Raw genomic sequence first — 6,294 nt, 5'->3', positions numbered from 1 at the left:
TAAAATTCCGGCAACCACAGCTGCCGGTTTTTTACCGTAAATTTTACGGAATTTTTTTTACAGTGTATTCCACCAGAGAGGACTGTGGCCGCAACACATCGTCATTTGGATTACTTTTAGTACTGCTGTTGACATTTTTGCAATAAATAAATTATTGTGATTGCACTTATCTTTCTGTCATGTTTTTTTTTATACTGTAAATATTTTTAAGAAATAGTTATGGTTAGGTTTAGAGGTAGGAGTGGGATTAGCGACTATAAAAAATATATTTTGAATGCTATATTGTTACTAAAATGGTAATTTCCCTGCGTATTTCGGTCAATTACATTTTATATATTTTTTTATATTCGCTATAAAATGGTTACGTTTAGGTTTGGGGGTAGGTTAAGGGGTCTAAAAATCAAAATCGCTTATCGATAAAATTATAAAAAATGCATTTATACAAATATCTTAATGATATAAATGATTTGTAAATATTTAAATTTTTTGGCTAAAATACATAGCAGCTTTTACGTTTTAAACGTTGAAATACGTCCAAATAGTACGTTTCAGCAACAATAAAAACTTACAAAAATGTATGTTTTGTGCAAGTAAACATTATGTACTACTACCTACGTATAAACAATGAGACCAGGTATAAAAGTTTGTACTTTGCTTTTCAGACAGTACACACTTTTTAGTGTGTGTGGTAAGATAATACCACAACATACAATATATTTGATACATGACCTTATCACATATTGTTTGTGTTTGTATGTAAAAACTACCATCAAACTATTTTTTGTTTGTTTGTTTGTTTTGCCTTTTGTTACTCATTCACATGGTGAAAGTTTAGATAATCATAACATAGTTTATTATTATTATTATTATTACATAAGGACCTTATCAAAAGTTTAATTCCAGCGGTCAGAGTGAGGGTGAAAAATAATCATGTGAAACTATAATATGTCTGTTGATGCACGAAACCTTCACTAACAAGTTCACTTCATAGAAAATAATTAAATAAAAAAATAAAAAAACATATTTATGAATGAATGACACTTAGCAGGCAACTAAAACACTTTAGCAGCCATTAAGAAGTAAGCAGTCAGGAGACCCTGACAATCCTAAGAAACTCCCAGTAACAGGTTGAAATACTCCACAATGAACCACAACAGCACATCTATCCATCTAACATGGCCTGAACTAGGTCTAATGTGTCTCATGAGGTCTAATGGGGTAAGATCTGATCTAATGGAGTCTGATCAGGAATAATGATGTTTGAAGTGGTCTTAAAAGGTTTGATAAGGTCTAGTCAGGTTTGATCAGATCTAATCGGGTCTAATGTGGTCTCATTCAGCCTGACACAGCAACACTGGCTCAACCTAATGTCATTGGTTTGGGGCATGACAATTACTATTTTTGCTATTCCATTTGAAGAAGCATGGCAAATTTATGCAGTATATATACTGTATCACCACTACTATGAAGCTGTAGCTGGAGTATGGCTGGGGGGAAAAGTATCTCCTTTCTTTTCCATTTTCACATAATTGCCCAAAGGACTCTTCTTTTTTCCAGGCACTCCCTTTGTCCCAGAGGAGGTCGCTGGGTAACTGGGCTGGTTATTGGCCAGTCCCAACACAGGTCAAGTGAGATGAAGCCGAATGCAGCAAGTCAACAACTGATTTTGCTCCTGCAAACCAGCACCTGACCTGTGAGCTGATGCAGCTCTCACAGGGGAACTCTTTAATCATGGCTTTCTTTCTACACTCAGTTCAACAGAGATTAGTTGACCAAATCAATTAGACGATGAACAAGAATGTGAGGAGCAGTGATAGAGAATGTCAGAAAGAATCCTGCTTAATCACACAGCAGATCAAATGCCACTGCCCTCTTACAGAGATCTGATGATTGTGTGACAGGGGTGAGACTAATACAAAAGATTTTGACCCTAGTGAACCCTAGACAGAGGATAAGAGACCATTTCTTTTTTAGGAAAAAAAACCAAAAAAAAAAAAAAAAAAAAAAGGATAGAAACCAAGGTATGTGTTGAATTAAACATTTTTCCACAGACTACTTCCTTCAACAAACACCTTCATTTCTGAAAGCCTGTATCGCCCCTGGATAAAAATCCATGGACTCCATTCCCCATGGCCTGCTCCAAGAAAGACTTGCTTTTTTTTTTTTTTTACATTGCCCTCTCCGAGACTGCAATTACAGACCTGTGCCAAAAAGCCATCCCTCCATGCTTTTCATTAGCTTCACTCTGGCCCTCAGTCCCAGCAACTCTAATACACTTGCTTGTGGAGACAGGCTTAAGAAAAGCTCCATCTTAGCCTTTGACCGCCGTCCCCTACACAGCATTGATTGATCTGTCTTTGGGCAAGCCACGCTAGCTGTATATCCAAATCTAAAAGCAAACATTAACAGCTGTCCTCACCACCTGGCCCCCTTTCAATGTTGTGCGGCGAGATCATTTGTCACCGGAACAGAGTAATAATGTGTTTGCCGGCACAGGGCGAGGTTGCTTTGGCATACTGCATTATAACACAGAGATTGCTCACCAGAGACAAGCATGAGAATATAAATGATCAGAGCTTGATGATTGTGATGGCTCAGTTCACTATTTTCCCTCCTGGGTTTCTCAGGACACAATTGTGCTGGACATTTGCTCAATTCAATCAAGACATTTTTTTCAAAACGGTGCTTTTGCATTTGTGGAATTATATAGATGCCAAAGAACCATCTTGGCTTTTGTTGGAGATGTTATCCTGAGGCATTTCATGGTAAAATAGATCTTTCATAAGGATCTGATCGTACATGAGGAATTTGGTCATGCTATCCCTTTCCTCCTTTGTTTAACTTTTTACCTATATTTTTGTGTATTTTACCATTTACAGTATATAAATTCACTAACATAGTATCTATCTATCTATCTATCTATCTATAATAAAGTCAGCTTTATTAAAAGTTTTTAATTATATTTTGCTGTCTCTTGACTCTCATTCTGTGATACTCCTACTCTTAGACTTAAGCGCTGCCTTTGATACTGTGGCTCACAGAATTCTTATTTCACGACTTGTGAAAAATGTGTGGGTATTGAAGGGTGTGCTCTAAATTGGTTTAAGTCCTATCTGAATGAAGGTTGTGGGTTTGAACCTTTGAACCTTTTCTGTTTGTCTCGAGGGGTTTTCTTCTTCTGTTTCTGTTTTGGACTATGGAGTCCCTCAGGGCTCCATTCTGGCCCCTGTTTTGTTCTCATTGTATATGCTTCCTTTGGGCACTATTCTTTCTAAACATTTGGTGTCATTTCACTTTTACGCTGATGATACACACATGTATTTGCCTTAAAGAAAAATGACAAAAAAGGCTTAAGCTCATTATTAGCATGCTTGTGTGATATTAAGTCCTGGTTTTCTTTACATTTTTTGCATCTTAACGAGAGCAAAACTGAGGTTATTGTGTTTGGACCCACAGGTGTGTCAGGTGCTTTTGATGGCGAACTGGGAGATTTGGTCCCCCATGTAAAACACGCTGTGTAACACTTGGGTGTTATTTTTGACTCCGCCCTCAAATTTGATAAACAGATAAATGCTGTACTTTATTAAATGCAGTTTTTTCCAGTTAAGATTATTGTCTAAAGCTAAGAGTTTCTTAACATTTGCAGAGATTGAGAGAGTGATTCATGCATTCATTTAATCTAGACTTGACTATTATAATTATCTTTATATTGGAGTCAATCCAATATTAGTCGTCTTTAGATGGTTCAAAATGAAGCCACCAGACTTTTGACTGGTACTCGGAAATTTGATCATATTTCCCCAATATGACACTCTTTTTATTATAGGATTGATTTCAAAATTCAGCTTTTTGTTTTTAAAGCTCTGAATGGATTAGCTCCAAAATAACTCTCAGATCTTTTGAATCTAAATAACTCGATCATTAAGGTCATCTCAACAAAGATTGCTGGTGGTTCCGAGATCTAAACTTAAGTTGAGGGGTGACCGAGCCTTTTCTATCATCGGTCCAAAATTGTGGAATAGTCTCCCTCTAACAATAAGATTAATATCCACAGAGTCTGAATTTAAATCTAAATTAAAAATCTATCTATCTATCTTTAAGGCATACTACCATTCAAAAGTTACAACTTTTGTGCTGACAACAGATTTATAAACCATTCACAGATTTATAAACCATTCACATTACAAACTTGAGATGTTTGGCGCATGTTGTTTTTTGTGTTTTTTTGTTTTTTTATGCACGTAACTCACAGCACTTGCTTGGAGTTGAGCAGCATTTACTGTGAACCGCGAAAAGATTGCCAGTGCTACGCTTCACTCACGCAGCGCATCAGATTACATATTTATATTATTACAATGCAGTCTTTGCGACTTGATAATCACGCTAAACCATAGTGCGTTCTCAGTTATTGTTAGAATTAATAAAACCGGCCAACTGTCGAGTAACACTGTTTCAAATACTCTCCAACGCTGATTTTCACTCGCATTTGGATTTGCGAATGTTAATTTTATATAGAGGCTAAACCCGGAATATTATACCCTTTTAAATGTGAGAGTCCTAATTTGCCAAAGCACCTTGGACATACATGTTTTACCTGGTGGTGAATTTAATGTTTAATGTTTTCTAATGTTTCGTCTATCTACAGGGCCATCATCAGACAACCCAGTTATATAGAGGCTAAACCCGGAATATTATACCCTTTTAAATGTGAGAGTCCTAATTTGCCAAAGCACCTTGGACATACATGTTTTACCTGGTGTTGAATTTAATGTTTTCTAATGTTTTGTCTATCTACAGGGCCATCATCAGACAACCCAGAATCATTCATTCCCAGACATGAAAAATGTACCCACATCACTAGGGCTGAGGTGCCAGCACCAGCTTGCCAAAGTGCCAAGGGTGCTAAACGGTTGGTTAATAGCACTGCGAATGAACCAGCAGGAAGGTGTGTGAGATCCCCCATAAATTATTGCTAAGTCACACCTGTAAACCAGCATGAGTGTTTGCATACACACACGGATACTCGAACACACTGGCCATCTGGCGAAAGTCTGTAGCACTTTCAGTAGATATCATAGTCATGGCACCAGAACCTGTAGCAGAGAGGAGTTATTAAATGGCACAACATACCATTAGGCACACCACTGACAATAGTTTGTTAATTATCTAATTTTCATGGCAGCAAGCCTTACGTATGCATGCCTGTAACTTGGGGGCATGGTAGGTCCTGAAAATTATTATTTGTCATTACAGTTGTAAGATAGCACTTCAAATGTTAATATACAACAAAACTCCAATTCACCTCTTCTCAATGTCTTTGGACTTTTAACTGAGCTATTTTTAGCGTATATCTTAATCTTTTATTTACATTAAGCCATCAATATGAGTGTATCATTAGAGGTATATCTAATATATCACGCTGTGAATAATATAGTAACCTGCTCTGTTTGCCAATGTTGATTTTTAATTGCAGATTTATCAATAGGTTAATTTTATTTAATGTCCTATTGCTGAGTGAAAAAAGTGTAATATTGTAGCAGAGAATGTCTGTCCTGCCTTGAAGACATTCTCTTCATGTGTCAGGAATGTGACTGTCTTACAGGTTCTCCCAGGGGGCTCCTCCACCTGCCTTGGCTGCGGGGAGCAGCTGGTTTGGTGCCATGCTCAAGTGTCTCACCTCAGTCATGGTATTCAGGGAGGAAGAGAGTGCTGGTTATTCACTCCCCCAACCAACAATCCCTGCCAGACCTGAGACTCAAACCCACAACCTTCAGGTTACAAGTCCGACTCTCCAACCCTTAGGCCATGACTGACCCTATATTTTATATGTTGCTGTGATGTTTGGGGTGCTCTAAAAGCACTGTACTTAGACAAGCTCTGTGGGATAATGAATTGTAGCAGATGGTGTCCTGGAAAGTGTACAGGTATCTTATGAGAGGTGTTATTGAAGAAAGATGAACAGTTCTGTCTCTGTAACATGGAGAAAGTAGATCACAATCGTCACAAGCCTTAAAAAATTACAACAAAAGATATTTCTTCTACTTACAGTCACTCACTCACTCACTCACTTACTAGCAGTTGCAAAGTGCCTGTGTGTGTGCTGGTGAGGTGAGATGCACTTATGGTAGTTTGCCATAATCATGTTTCTCTTAAAGGGATCCTATTATGCTCTTTTACAAAGTCTTGATTTTGTTTTGGGGGTGTACTAGAACAGGCTCTCATACTAGGTTGTTCGAAAAACACATTATTTTTCACATATTTTACATTATTACAACACCTCTCTCCCCAGTCTGA

The sequence above is a fragment of the Sinocyclocheilus anshuiensis genome, unplaced genomic scaffold, assembly GCF_001515605.1.
Source record: "Sinocyclocheilus anshuiensis isolate Anshui unplaced genomic scaffold, SAMN03320099.WGS_v1.1 scaffold2089, whole genome shotgun sequence".
NCBI classification, from domain to species: domain Eukaryota; kingdom Metazoa; phylum Chordata; class Actinopteri; order Cypriniformes; family Cyprinidae; genus Sinocyclocheilus; species Sinocyclocheilus anshuiensis.
The sequence above is the reverse complement of the archived record's forward strand: the minus strand, read 5'-3'. Positions refer to the sequence as shown.